Source organism: Ptychodera flava, chromosome 15 (genome assembly GCF_041260155.1).
Source record: "Ptychodera flava strain L36383 chromosome 15, AS_Pfla_20210202, whole genome shotgun sequence".
NCBI lineage: Eukaryota > Metazoa > Hemichordata > Enteropneusta > Ptychoderidae > Ptychodera > Ptychodera flava.
The window spans coordinates 19547082-19560921 of NC_091942.1; the positions used below are offsets into that span (position 1 = coordinate 19547082).

The 13840-nt window shown below is 36.3% G+C and overlaps 1 protein-coding gene across 1 annotated transcript in view; it reads right to left on the reverse strand.

The window, feature by feature from the left end:
* The window catches only part of LOC139151450 (protein starmaker-like), a gene marked incomplete at its 3' end in the record, with an annotated part of 45951 nt that extends 32757 nt beyond the window's left edge, over nucleotides 1–13194 (reverse strand). The window contains 3 exon segments of the mRNA XM_070724271.1: nucleotides 8007–8034; nucleotides 12732–12763; nucleotides 12991–13194.
* Between the last annotated feature and the right edge of the window lie 646 nt (nucleotides 13195–13840).

Below are 13840 nucleotides of genomic sequence, written 5' to 3' on the forward strand. Positions count from 1 at the left end.
GAATGACACTGCAACACAGATTGAAACACACATGAATGTCATAGTACATTGTCCTTGGAATAGAAAACCAGCCATGGCAGCGTAATCACTTCAGCCGGACACTTGGAAAAACAGACTGACACACAGACAGACAGAGCCCAATCAGTCATCCCGCACTGTGCACTTGTCCATGGGGACTAACAACTTAAACGAGTCTATCAACAAAGAGCTTTTCAAAGCGATTATTTATATGGCAATTCAGCAAAAAATTGCATCCCCTGTCAGTAAGCAACAGGATTACTTCATTTGAATAAGCACATATGATTCTTGCTAACATATTACACGATATGAGGCTCATGAACTCGTACGTGTTGTGTATCCTTTCCCCAATGTCACTAACATGGGGTACACTGTTAAACTATAGTAAGGTAACTACTTACTGTGTCATATCTTGTCACACTGTAAGTGCACTTGGGTATTTGGTAGCAAAGAACTCTGTGGAAAGAACTGCTCACTTTGTGTGAGTAATCTCTTTGTTTTGCTTTGTGATTTGTTTCCCGCCAAATATGCTAATTATCCCCAGAGATGCCTTTTAATCCACTACCCTTTGCTCACTGTTGATCTAACCTCTACACCAATTTAAAATGAAAATCACAAGACGCCAAGTGTATACAATTTATCATTATTGAACAAAGTGATGCACCAATGTGAATATACCCCAGTCAATATTTCAGATTTTTGCCAAAATCTTTGATAAAAAACTGTAGCTGATGAAATGTGATGACCATTTGGTCCAAAATTATCAAAAAAATTACAGAAAATTTCATAAAAACCGGTAAAATATGGCACAAAAATTTTGGTGGGAAAAATTACAGCACTCAAAGGGTTAAAGGATAGGGCAATCACTCCAGCATTTGCTTCATACAATTTCCATAATCTCATTACATAAAACATGAAAACTTCAAAAAAGTATTGACTTCAGAACAACTAAACTTGTGTGTTGCCCAGGATGTTTGCAACATACGCCAACACAGAAGCAAACTTTTGTAATTGTAACTTTTGAGCGGAAAGAGGCCAATCAATGTAGATATTGGTCAGCAAGGTCAAATAAGAGAGAAAGAGGATGTGACCTTGTAGAAATGCAGCATGCCCATTTGGTCACTTTGCCACTTGATTACCCAGTTCACTAACTGGTTTGATGTAGATTTTAACACAAACCTTCTCAACTATTAAAATACAAACAAGTATGTCCTCATCAAATACATGAGACATTTTTTTGACAATAAATCTTGTATAGATAGGTTCATTCCACTTAGCCACCAGTTACAGCACAATCAATATCTTGTCTGGTCCATGAAATGCTTCACTAAAATCTTGCATTCCCTGGAAATCGCTTTCTTTACGCTGCTACTTTTATACTTTTGTCCAAATGTTGCAATTACTGCAATTTCATATCAGTTTCAAACGCATCACTCATTCAGCACTGCATATTTGCTGAATATGTCCTCCTGAAGCATGGTCATGACTTCCTTTAATAATTGGCTGCTAATACAAAGGGATTGATCATTAATACCACTTATATTTATATTTTGTATCATGCACAAGAATGGTGGACATATTTCACAGTACTCCAAAGAATCCCCACCAAAGTCAAAGGTTATTTTAACAACAGTTACATGGCTACCAGCCATAAAGTTGTTTTTATCACCCCCTACAATCTGTAATAGTAGAACAGAAATACAATGTATGTAGTATAAACAAGGACACAACTTACTTGTTTCCTTAAAGTTAATTACATTAGAGATACCATGAATGAGGAAATGTCTCTCTCTTTATAAAACTTAGAATAGAAGTTCCCTCTCTCAATGACAGACTGAATACCCTGACAGGGCCCCCTTATGTCTGGCTACTATGATTTACATTTCCTACTAGTAGTGTACAAACATAGTCTCATATTACTGTCAAGAACTTTTCATGGAGAGCCTGTATTCCTAGAATCTTACAATGTAATTCTTTCACTTTTTAAAAAGAAATATCACTGGCAGTTGCAGGTTCAATTGCATAATTTATTAATATACAAAAAGTGGTACTATTCATCAAAGTCCCAGCTAGCAAAAGCAGAGAAAGTGTATCACAAAGAACACAATTTGTTTGTCATGAGTATCTTTCTTCTCATGATAGTTGAGTGATAAATAGACAAGGTTTTGGCATGTGACATAAATTGCTCACCTACCAGATCTCTCATCTGCAATGTTCCCTTGAAAATGACCGTAAAATATTAGAATGAGAAAGGGGGGGGGGGGGGGGGGGGGCAGGAGAGGGGATGACACTGAAAAACATTTCACTATATTTTATGCTTGACTAATTCTACACATGATAAATTGGACAGATAGGCTGGGGGTCAGGGTGTACTGAAAATCAATATGGTAACAAGCAAAACCAGTTTGAACCAGTTCTGTATGCAAATGAAATTTATAGCAGTCAGGTGGATCTACCCAATCACATTGAACGTCATATCTTTGCTGTAAACAATGTCCCTTGATTGAAATTATTAGCTCTGTCGTCTTGTTGTATGACACGTATTCAAATGAATAACAAGTCTTTGGTATCATCAACACCCTGGTACAACTTCCCTTTCTTATAAAATGGTCTCTGTTTTGTCTCCAATAAAGAGTAATTATCGTGCAACGTCAATGTTTTACAGACAACATACATCATCATCTGTGTGTGCTTATCATTTCTGCAACATGTAATTCTGTGCCAAACTCTGAATTTTTACCATTCACTTGTATTTTGAAATACTGGAGGTTATTGAAGTGATAGCACAAAGCCTTAACATTAATAACGTTGTCAACTGGTAAAAGATATCACTATGACAGATAACCCTCCTAGTTTTGCACACTTCAAATTCTGCTACTGAGTCTAACACAAATTTTGTTGTATTCAGGTTTGCCTACTGTGTACGGTAGTTCATTGTGACCAACCTTTTCTACCATGCTGTGTATAACATTCTATCAAAAGGATATATATGCACATTACAATAATGTGGGTGAAATTTCCCTGCAATCTGTGTATTTTTAACCTTTGAGTTGGTAACTTGCCATGGCTGCCAATACTGAAATGTTGCATAAGCTTAGGACTTGATTGACACAAGCTGCCTCACAAACAGTGTGAGACACTCAAAATGAAAAGATGTAGCAAGTCATTTCAGAGATGACAACTTTGAACAGACTGATTAAAACTGAGGTCTGAAGCAAAAGAAATCAGGTCATCATAAATGACACAGTCCCAAATGGATCACCGGCAGCTGTTGATCCTTGCATGTTGCTGATGACTTGATTGAAGTTCTTTTCATTGGCATGCGAGAACTTTAACCCTTTGAGTGCTGTAACTTTTCCCACCAAAATTTATGTGCAACATTTTACCAATTTTTATGAATTTTTCTGTAATTTGTTGATAATTTTGGATCAAATGGACATCAAATTTCATTGGCTCCAGTTTCTATTCAAAATTTTGGCAAAAATCTGAAAATATTTGACTGGATATATTTTACAAAGGTGACAAAAATTGACTTTGGTGCTCAAAGGGTTAAAATTAAAAATGCATATCAGTGGTGATCTTGAGACCACATGGCCTATATGAGACTGCACCATGACATACATTTATGTCATAGAACCTTGATCATATACCGGGTATATCCAAATACAAATTGACATGCAAATGTCATCACAGTAACTTTGTCCTTACACAAAGATTGACTGCAAATTTCAAGATGCGGGACAATCTGTTATCTTATTGAATTGTTTAACTACATTTGAGAAAAAGTTCCATGTGTGATCAATGGTTTCAATGTGGTTACACAAAATCTGAGTGTTGGTTTGTGATAGGATAGATATGGGTGGACAGATGTAGAAGTCCCTCACATAAAAAATGTCTATAGGTATTGGTACAGTAAATGTTTCCAATTTGTTGACCTGGCAATGTATGCAGCTCAGTTTAAGAAGCACAAGTAGAGTAAAATGTGACTTAACTTGAAAGTACTTGGGATGAAGGGAAATTCTGGGCTGTTCATTATATGATATACCGGTATCTGTCAGTGTAACTTATTAGTAAACATAGGGCCAAAGTCCCTGAAGCTACTATAGACATGGATACAAAATTAAGTATTTCCTGACTCTATGAAATTATCTCACTAAGGTCATCCTAGGGACATGTAAACCAAATATTAAAGCTGTCTGACCAGCGGTTTTGAAAAAACAAGCGACTCAACAGTTGACAGAGCTCTGCTGTGTTATGTAGAGAATAACCTTTTGTGACACATGTATTGATGAAGAAGGTGGATATCTTTGATAGCTCATTTCAGGATGACCTGACCAAAAATGGAAAAAAATTCCGTAAAAATACAGATTTGCATATTTCAACAGACTACCGGTATATTAGTCTATAATAGCAAATAAACGAGAGTTAATTACATTCTAATTAAAGTAAACAAGACTTGCTTAAATCAAGATTTACGTCATAAAAAAACAGCATATCTGTCAGGTTATAAAGAATCTTGAGCTGGTTATCTTTTAATATCAGTATTTTCATTCTATTAACCAAGCACATTTTAACTTTCAAATTAACATTGTAAGTAAGTTCTGTTGAATAAGTTGAGACTGTACGTACTCAGAGAAAGCATACTGAAGAGACAAATGTTTGAAACTTAAGAAGTTCAAGGTCATCAAAACATCATAAGGAATCATGTTACACTTTCATTGCACTGTTTACACAGATTGCATAATTGCTATAAATAGCACATGAGGAATCTTACAGCCCAGCTTTACCATAAAAACCCTATCACTTTGACCACTCTATTTTTTCCTCAAAAAGTAATCTTATTTTATCCTTACCAAGTCAACCATAAATGGAAATTAGAACTTTCTCTATCTCTATTTATTTGACCACCCTATCATGACAAACTATTATGAACAATTTCTTTTAGATAACATAAATGGTGGTTCAGAATATATCAAAGTTGGGATTCAGGAAAGTTGCCTTTACATGTTTTAATCCTCAATTCACTATGAACTGTCAAAAAAAGTTGAACTTTCTGATAATTCCACACTAAAATTATTTTGGCTTTGATGATTTCCTAATTAATCAATTATTTAAAAACATATTAATTATTTTTTTCTGGGTGAATTGATAGGGTTTATACAGTACAAGAATTACATACAATGTAAGTCAAACTTTAACCAAAAATGACAAAAAAATTCCTTAAAAATACACATTTGCATATTTCATCACAATTTGAACAAATCTAAGTTGGGTTATCCTTAGGAACCTGTATACCAAATAACAAAGCTGTCTGACCAGCGGTTATGAAGAAGAAGATTTTTTACCAAAAACACCTTTTTTGGCATTAATTTGCCTATTTTCAACAATATCAAAAAATCAAAAAAAATGGTTTCTCAAAATCATATTTTTCATCTACACAACAAATATCAAATCAGTAAGTACTGCGGTTCTCAAGATATTTGAGTGGACGGACGCCTCACAAACGGACATACATACATACATACATACATACATACATACAGACTGACGACGGACGCCGGACGGATACCCATCCCTATAGCTTCTATAGACTATAGTCTATAGTAGCTAAAAATGGATTAAGATTCATACTAAGATTCAGCAAATTTCATTTTCATATTACAAGAAATTTGTCAGCATGAAAGACAGCAGCCATCCCAGTTGTTCACTTTTATTCAATAACACAATCATTAAAACTAAAAAAACTGCATTTGTCCTTGTGCGAAGTTGGAAAGACATTGGTCAAAACCTGTCTGAGTATTGGTCGTAGACATCAACTACATAAAAAATACCGCAATTATACGGTGTTGCTCAAATTTGATCAATATTGGTATATACCAGTATGGGTACCAAAGATCAACAATAAATGTTGTTTCTATCTGTTCAGTGCAAGAAAATTCTACGTTGATGTTATGACAATGATTTCTTCACAGTACAACCAGAAAAACAACAAGAAATATTTAAACCACGTAAACGAGAATGACTAAAGTAATTAAGGTCTGAAACTTTAGGTACTGGAGGTCAACTTTAGCAACATGCATAGCAGAAAGGCAGCTAGCCCCTCTTAGTTTGACCATAGACGGTCTTCCTCCCCTCTACTGATGGTCTTCCTCCCCTCTACTGTCTATGGTTTGAGCAGGTCTGTTAATATGTAACAGTTCATAAACAATGACAGGAAATGACTCAAGTCAGTGGAGTTAGCCTGTCTTTAACTGGCATGCCACCACTCCTGCACATTTGCAGGATTTCCCTTTTTCTTACCTCATTTGCACATTTTTGACACTGACGTGTTCATTTGAACAAATTCACATCTCAATCCATGCATCTACCTGTACACCAAATACTGAGATGGTAGCTTTGGCGGTATAGGAGCCTTTGCGTGTGACGGACATACATCCGCACATACAGACGCCACCGACTCATCATATAAGCTCTTTTTGGTATTTATATTCACCAAATATGAGCTAAAAATACCGCAATTATACTGTGTCGCCGAAATTTGATCAGAATTGGTACATACCAAAGATCAACAATAAGTGTTGTTTCTATCTGTTCAGTGCAGGAAAATTATACGTTGATGTTATGACAATGATTTCTGCACAGTACAAGAAAAACAACAAGAAATATTTAAACAAGAAAAATAAAGAATGACAAAAGTAGATAAGGTCTAAAACTTTAGGTACTGGAGGTCAACTTTAGCGACATGCATAGCAGAAACAGCTAGTCCCTCTTAGTTTGAGCATAGACAGTCTTCCCCCTCTACTGTCTATGGTTTCAGCAGGTCTGTTAATATGTCACAGTTCATAAGCAATTACAGGAAATGACTAATTAGCTGTTTCAGTTACTGCCACCACTCCCACACATAATAGGTACCCTGCATACAAATAGGTTAAAGGTCAAAAACCTCTTACTCAGATGTGTGGGCTGGTTTCAGTTACTGCCACCACTCCTACACATTTGCAGGATTTCCCCTTTTCTTACCTCATTTGCATAATTTTGACACTGACATGTTCATTTGAACAACGCCACATCTCAACCCCTGCATCTACCTTTGCACAAATACTGAGATGGAAGCTTTGGCGGTATGGGAGCCTTTGCGTTTGATGGACATACATCCACACATACATACCCACATAGATACAGACATACAAACGCCATCCACTCATCATATACCGGAAAGCTCTTTTTGGTATTTATATAAATACCACATATGAGCTAAAAATGGCCTCCACATAGCCATATTGGATTGTAGCACAAAACAAATCGAAGTGCATATTTATGCCATAGGAATATTCCTTGTACCAAATTTGAAAGAAATCACTCCAGAAACTTGCGTGAACAGACGGATGGACGGATGCACAGACACAATGAAATATATGTGTCGCTACAGACAAACTAATGAAATATACTGACACTGCCCTTTTTGTGATTTGACTTATTCATACATAAGAATTCCCCTGGAAAAACCATTGTTTTAACTCCATTCCTGCAAGCATGCTGGTTCTGCAATGCAGGTCTTGGGGCGTATCAGATGTTAGTGTTAACCATGATCACAGCAATGCTAGCCATACTCTCTTTATGTGGATAACAATCTAACAGAATTGTACCATGCATCCTGACTATAGATTGCACTGCGTTCCCTACTGTTTGTGGAGGGACAATGATCTAGCATTACAAAGTAAATTTTGAAATTTCGTAAACTTGGTAATTTGCATTAACATCCGCTGATGCCATGATTTTTCATAAGGCAACGGATTCAACTGGAAGTAAATAACAGATTCAATTTCTAATTGGTTGTATATTAACTAGGCGTTAGTTAATTATGAAATTATGGCAAATTAAGTCACTGCACTCAAGTTGAGTGCAAAGGAAATTAAGTGCAGCTGCAAACTTTGGGTACAATGTAGTTGTACACATTCAGAACACTAATTATGCAAATCATGACTTACCTATATGTCCCTTTTCTTTGCTGAGAACCTGTGAAAATATGGAAAATCAAAGTAAGACTTTCATGGCCCCTGTATCATATGGCTATCATAAAAAAAAAACTTAAAAAACCTAAAACTCCAGATCAAGACCTATTGGACAAGTTGTTTCAGAAGAGAAAACTTTCATAAAAATGTGCAATACAATTCTTAAAAATACCGCCAAGGACAGTGTGCTCACATTCGGTTTGAATTGATAAATTCAAGAAATATTTAAACCAAGAATGACAAAAGCAAATAAGGTCTGCAACTTAGGTACTGGAGGTCATCTTTAGGAACATGCATATCAACTTCTATAGCAATGGGACAAGCAGATCCTACATACATAAGCAAATGTCAACAAAAAAATAGCCAGAGAAGGCTTGACAAAAAGAAAGGTGGGAGAGTGGGGGAAAAAATAAAGAGTGGGAAAAATGTACAAGGGATCTGGTAAAAAGTAATGCTACCTCATCAATCTTCTAGACCCTACCCCCTCCTGAATATCAAATGTTCAACCCCTTACTTAAGATTAGCTGGCAGGAAATGTATTTACAACCTTGGGGATGTTTCAATTAATGCTATGAGTGCTATCATTCAAATGTAAACATAGTGAAATGCCTTCCACTGTGGGGGGATTACAACATCTGGAATTATCCTGGATCCAAATTTCTCATCAGTTCTTGTGTGTCTTACATGCAAAAGTTGCAAAAATTGGTTCGCAATAAAAAAATTTACCTCAACTTTGTTTTCTGGATCAAATTTTACTACAAATTGATATTAAATATGACAAAATTATGTTCACAGCCTTCGAAACTCTCTCACAACATATCCTGGGTTTGTGTAGGTCATTTAAGGTCACAAACTGAGAAAATTACCTAAAATATACAGATTTGGGGGTTTCCCAACACTTCGAGCAGAAAATTTATCTAATAACATCCCTCGGGACTTTTGTACCAAATTACAAAACTATCAGACAAGTAATTTTGAGAACAAGTTTTCTTGACCAAAATTGACAAAATGGTCTTAAAAATATAAATTTGTATATTTCAGGACAATTTCCACATATCTAACTATTGTCATCCCTGGACATCTGTACACCAAATATAAAAGCTGTCTGTCCAGAAAGAAAAAAAAAGAAAATATTTTTGTAAGATTTTTTGACCAAAAAAGACAAAAATTGCCCCAAAACAGTAATATTTCCAATTTTGTCGTAATTTCAACAATTAGAAGGGTAACACCCTTGCAAAGATCCAATTCAAATATAAGCTTGACTGAGGTCACACTGAGGAACATGTATACCAACTTTCAAAGCAATCAGATGAGTGGTTTCAGAGAAACACATTTCTTGACTAAAAACTGAAAAAATACCGCAATTATACGGTGTCGCTCAAATTTGATCAGAATTGGTACATACCAAACATCAACAATAAGTGTTGTTTCTATCTGTTCACTGCAGGAAAATTATACGTTGATGTTATGACAGTTTCTGCACAGTACAACCAGAAAAAACAACAAGAAATATTTAAACCAGAAAAAAAAGAATGAAAAAAGTAAATAAGGTCTGAAACTTTAGGTACTGAAGGTCAACTTTAGCAACATGCATAGCAGAGAATCTTTCAACCATGGATGTACAAAATTAGACATCCATGGTTTCAGCAGGTCTGTTAATATGTCACAGTTCATAAACAACGACAGGAAATGACCAATTAGCGGTTTCAGTTACTGCTACCATTCCCAAACATAATAGATACCCTGCATACAAATAGGTTAAAGGTCAAAATCCTCTTATTCAAATGTGTGGGCTGATTCAGCTACTGCAACCACTCCTGCACATTTGCAGGATTTCCCTTTATCGTACCTCATTTGCACATTTTTGACACTGACGTGTTCATTTGAACAAATTCACATCTCAACCCCTGCATCTACCTGTACACCAAATACTGAGACGGTAGCTTTGGCGGTAGGGGAGCCTTTGTGTGTGACGGACATACATCTGCACATGCATACCCACATACATACATACAGACATACACGCGCCACCAACTCATCATATAAGCTCTTTTTGGTATTTATATATAAAACCAAATATGAGCAAAAAAAACAAAGTCACAGCTACTGTCCCTTTAAAAGTTTCTCAAGGTGTAATTTAGTCCATGGAAGAATTCCTTTGTACATGTAAAAATTGTATAATTTAACTAATCAGTACTTGAAACTTGAAACTTTTTATGATGAACTCATGAAGTTCAACTGTTCAGCAATGAGACAAAATATTATTTTAATTCTCTTTTGTTTTTATCTTTATCAAAGGGGACGTGGAAATACAGACATGCGCATGACAAATGGAAGTCGTCATGGTTGGGGTCTAACGCCGTTTCGATGTAGTGAGTAACAAAATACACGTGAAAGAAAACCAAACTGTATAAAGTTGGTCATTTTGTACGCTTTTGACTTTGCATGGTTGGAAAACTTACAATCAGTACTTTACTTTTGACAAAGAAACATCTTTAGTTTACTTCAAATGACAAACAACCACATCACAAGATTTTGCTATTTGAAAATATGAAGTAAGCTCTGACAAAATGTCAGTCAATCTCCTTGAGTTGGCCAAAGTTGTTGGATTTTGATGGCAAAATTCTGAATTCACATGGCATTGACATTCTCTAGTTGACAGTAAAATACATGTGTGCATGTAGAGTTAGCATAGCCTCATCACAGGAAGATCACTCTAGAACATGTACACTGTAATAGAATGCCCGAGCACTGCAATTTTTTGCAGAGTAGGGTCACTATCATCAGATCTCGAACGAAGGTGATATGGAACATTAAAACACATTAAAACAAGCAAGAGAATTTTGTGGGGATTACATTGGTTGTGACTCCTAGCTTCTACCTCCATATAATACCAATTTGTCAAAGACTCCGTTGTCTTTCCATCTAAATTATCAATAATGCCCTGAAACAAAGCAATACTGTAAAATCATTAATTTTAACAGGGATTTAATTTCCCTGTCTTGATGTTTGAGACATTTCACGAGCTAAGGATTTAAGTTCATAGTTTATGCTAATAAACAGATTCTATTGTTATTTAACATTTTCACTGGGATTTAAAGGGGTTTCAGCAAAAATAGTAAAATTAAATCCCAGTGAAGAATTAATGCTTTTACAGTATTTGGATCACAAAATCAGTCACTAAACAACGGTCATAAGAAAGTTGATTTTTTTCTGGTTAAAATCTGATGAAATGGTCAATCCTAGAGCAATATGACAGCATTCAAATTGTGTACATTTGCAGAAAACGTAATAACCATGATATGTACAATTGCGATAAGCCTTCAGCATTTTTTGTCAATGACATGAAGTAATTATTACAGTTGTAGGTAGCACTGTTGGTGACAGGGCAAGGTTGATTAGCTTTTCGCAGTGTTTTCTCCAGGTTTCTCATCCGTCTCCTTGAAAAATTCGGGATTTTGGAACGATGATAAATTATGTAAATTTTTATGCAAATTTAGGTTTATCAAGGTGTCAGACAGAGTTTATCTGGATGCAAAATCTGTGATGTTACATCATGGGCATTAATAATGGTGCGAATACAACTCAATACTCTGCCTAATTAATATCTCAAGATCTCACTGTTGGGGTGACATTGCAGGCTTATTTTTAGGGCAGTTTAGATCAGATAGGGGGAATGGCGCACAATTGCTGTCACTGAAAGGGTCATGCCTGTGCATGCTGCCAAGGACTAGCTGCATTTTGTTCCTCTGTCATTCAATATCAAGGCCAAAGTCCTGGCAGGTTTGATGAGTTAGGTGTCTCCTTGAGGTTCCCAAAGTCCTAAATTTGAATGATTTTTTTGCTCTCATGTTCAACAGGCAGCACAGAAGACATGCCACATGATATAGATATGCTAATTTCACATGATCACATGGTTGTAACTCAATAATTAATCAGGGATTATTCCTGACTGAGGTGACAAACTTAGATGACGTTAATATTTCAATATATGTATGTGTAACTCATAAAAGGAAAGTTTGCTAGAACAGTTTAACTCTCCTCGTGAATACATTATGCAACTTCATAAAAAAATTTGTAAATTTTTATACAATATATAAATGTTACAAAGCAAGAATAAAAAGAATATTCGGATGTCTGGCAACATGCTTGGACGGTTTATCGTAATGTATACACTATTTGTACAGATGACTAGCTTTACTAGTTTAAAAAAATGTAGACTTGCATTAAAACGCGTGGAACATAATCTGTGAACCACTTCAAAATTTCACTACGCGCCTGCCAAAATCTCCTTTAGTAGGGCCTCTTTTTTGCTGAAAACCCGTACCCGCGGCTTTGTTTACACTGTCTCAGTGTCTGTACTGTTCTCATGCCATTGCCATGCCACATAGTGCGTGCGACTACTATAAATCGGATATGACTAGTGCTGTCAAATTAAGCTATCAAAGGAAAAGCGCAACTGTAATCATGGAATCTGGGGATGCCTGACCACATCCACTCCGCTTGAAATTTTTCATGTTTTCATTGAAGAGTTCAACATAATAGGTAGCCCATTTGACCTAAACAAGGGCCTCATGGCGATGGCTGTTCCTCTGATCACGCGAATAACCACGTGAAGTTCGTTCATCTAAAGAAATCAATACAGATTACCCTGAACATGTTGCTGAATCTTACTCAAAAGAATATATGAAAATCACTTACCTTTTACCATAATTTCCAGCCAGCCATCAACCCTGTAAAATGTAATAACAGCGACGGTAGTATGTTACGGACTGGCCATGTAGCTCGGTCAAAGGGCATATATATTCACGAGTGATCACACATACAGAGCAGAGGTAAGTCAATATCCCTGTGCCGTGTCTCAATAATACGGCGCTACACTTATCGTCTGCCGGCGAATTTGACAATGTGGAGTTTCTGACAAAGCGAGGGACACTCTCCTTCAAATGTATCAGCTTACCTAGTACGAAATGGGTGGAAACGAACCTCAACAGAAGAGTTACATTTACGACGAGACTATCGATTCTAATCAGTGATGAAATCTTCGGTTCTTTTGTTGGTGTTCGCGGACTGCCAGATGGTTTAGTTCCAGAGCTTTTTTCAAAAGTATCCTTGGAGCACTGTAGGCGTAACACAATATTTACGTATGCCAATCACCCTAAAATTTGAAGAGTACAAAAGATAAGTCAGCGTGCCGTGTGCAAACATGGACGCGCGCGCAACATGTTTGCCATATGACCTCCATATGGCAACTGTGCCACATGAATCACCACATGCAGTTTAGTATTCATATGAACAGCAGCATTGTTTACTAACTGGCTGACGCTACGCTTAGGTCGCTCTAGCGCGACCAGCAACATTCTGAAAATTCATATTGACAAAAACAAACAACATTAGTCACATAGGTAGGTAGAGGTAACGTTGTAGCTGACACTACACGTTAGGCCTACAGTTGAGGTTTAGGCATATATTTCTTGAAAATGTAAGCATATTTAGGCCTACTCATGTGCCTGTATTTCTCAAAAATGAATATTAACACAGGGTGATATTTTGTACCGCCAAGCACCTAGCCAGGACGAGCGTTTCTCACTAAGAAAAAATTGTCAAATCTCAGCGGAGAATTTTCGTGTAGCTATAAACTGGTTCCGTATTAAACCAACAATGTAAAAGTGTAGCGTTTGTGTCTGTTCTGTGGAAAACAGGACTCACGTTTGGACGATATAGGCCTATGTCCTTATGCTGGTTTTCGTAGGCGTGATTCTTGTCTGCCCTAGTATTAAATAATGTATTTTCCATGAAAAAATGCTCAC